General features: G+C 52.0%; 1 pseudogene; it reads right to left on the bottom strand.

Moving 5' to 3' along the window:
• Nucleotides 1-1076: 1076 nt before the first annotated feature.
• On the bottom strand, nt 1077-1940 carry LOC115841459 (small ribosomal subunit protein uS2-like; annotated as a pseudogene).
• Between the last annotated feature and the right edge of the window lie 338 nt (nt 1941-2278).

Here is a 2278-nt window from a genome sequence, read left to right on the forward strand (position 1 = left end):
ATGACTTTCTTGGGTGCTCAACAATTCGAGGGAAGGAAAAAAAAAACAGTATATGAATATCGGGCCTGCTCTCACAGACTTGGTATTTTCAGTGGGGAAATAAGACAGAAGTCCAAGAGCCCCAGAAGTGCCAAATGCTGAGGGCAACTGAGTCTCCATGAGTGGAGAATGGACAGGTCAGTGAGGGCTGGAATGGGCCAGAGAAGATTCATGGACAGGAGAGCTTGAGCGGGGCTTCAAAGCACAAGGGACAGGGGGGTGTGGGATGGGAGGCTCCACGTGTCACGTGATTCCCAGGGGATGAGCAGAATTGCAGCAGGAATGCGAAGTCCAAGTCAATTCAATGGGGACCACATAGGGTTCCCTATTTCGTTCAGAGCTGTCCCTAGAACTGGCCCTGAGTGTCCCTAGAACTGGCCCTGAGTGTGAATTTGGGAGCTGGGGATATCTGTTCTACTCGTCAAACAAGTAGAGAAAGCACATTCCACGCTGGACTTTGCACTCCTGGGACTCTGGAAATGCATAAGGCACTGGTCAGGTTTTAGGGCCTATGTGGTGCAAGAGAGACCAAACCAGAACCTTCGAGAGGTTGCCACAGCAGTAGGCAGGCAGCTCTCTCCCCTCACAGCAGTGTCTCCCCTGCAGACACAGCTGCCCTGGGAGCTGGGAGGCGCAGACAGCCCCCTCTGGAGCAGCCATGGACACGTCCATGCCCTTGGGAGCTCACAGTCTCCCCTGAGATTCTCACACTTCAGCTGCATCAGAATCACCTGGAGGGTGGGGTCCCACCCCCAGAGTTTCAGATTCAGCCAGTCTGGGATGGGGCCTGAGAACCTGCATGTCTAACAAGTTCCCAGGTGATGCTGATGCTGCTTGTCTGGGGACCACACTTTGAGAACCACATGTCTAAGTTGGGGTCCCAAACTTTGGACGCCTGAGACTCATCTGGGCCTAGTTTCTGGAGATTTCGACTTCAGTAAGTCTGTCATGTATTGGGGTAGATGCATGCATTTTTTTTAGAAACTCTTTATTTTCCGTCAACCTATTTCCGTTTTAAGAGTTTGTGGAAGAATAGTTTAAGACCACTCAGTGGTTGTTCCTACCCACTCAGAGGCCTGAGCGGTGGGAACTGCAGACCAGTCTTCAGCGGCAGGCTGAGCACTCCAGTCTTCAGCGGGGAACCGCTGAATAGGCACGGGGGCACCTGCACACCTTCTGACCAGTCCGCCACCTCAGGCTGAGTAGCAGTGAACTCAGGAGGTGGGGCGGTCCATTCACCCTGAAATTCCTCCTCGGTCGCAGGCTTCTCAGCTGCCGCCTGCTCGTCCTTTTCAATCTCTTCAGGGTCTCTGTAGAAGTAGAGGTCAGGCATGACCTCCCGTGGGTGCTCACGGGAGATGGTGCCACGCATGCGCAGAACTTCCCGGGCAAGCATCCACCACGTCAGACCCCCTGAGTGAGCTCCCTTGTTGTTGCATGGGATGGCAATGTCCACATACCGCAGAGGAGAGTCTGCGTTACACAGAGCCATGGTAGACAGGTTAACGTAAGAGGCCTCCGGGAGAGGCAGGTGGTCAGCCCTGGGATCAGTAACCACCGGAAGTCTTGGCTCCCGGAAGGATCTGGTTAGTGAAGTTTCCAGGAGAGAAGCGGCCAGCAATAGGAGTGACTCCAGTGGCGGCAGCTCGCTGGCCGGTATTCCTGGAGGATATGACACTGACATCAGCTGGGTTTTCAATGGCAACAATGGCACGAGCTGCCAACAGAAGCTTCTCCCAGGTTCTCTTCAGATTTATGATGTAGATGCCATCACTTTTCCTTTTGTAGACGTACTGTTCCATTTGGAAGCCAAGGTTGGTGCCACCGAAGTGGGTTCCTGCTGCAAGGAATTTGAGGACATCCTCCTCCTTCATTTGCAGGACATCAAGGGCCCCGGACATTGTGAAAGTTTCCCTTTAAGTTATGACGGGAATCCAGAACAAAGCCGTATGGACCCTTATCTGGCGTGGGAAGAAGGTGCGTGCATTTTGACAATGTTCCTGGGGAATCTGATATCTGTGAGCCACCGGCATATGGACGGGGGTGCTTGTTGTTGCAGCACCCCAGGTCCTGCCACTGGAGAGCTGGATTCTGGAGCTCTGGGGCAGGGTCCAAACCTGCATTTTTTTAAAAATTTATTTAAATTTATTTTTTTTTAACATCTTTATTGGAGTGTAATTGCTTTACAATGGTGTGTTAGTTTCTGCTGTATAACAAAGTGAATCAGCTATACATATAC

Source organism: Globicephala melas, chromosome 4, assembly GCF_963455315.2.
Source record: "Globicephala melas chromosome 4, mGloMel1.2, whole genome shotgun sequence".
Taxonomy (NCBI): domain Eukaryota; kingdom Metazoa; phylum Chordata; class Mammalia; order Artiodactyla; family Delphinidae; genus Globicephala; species Globicephala melas.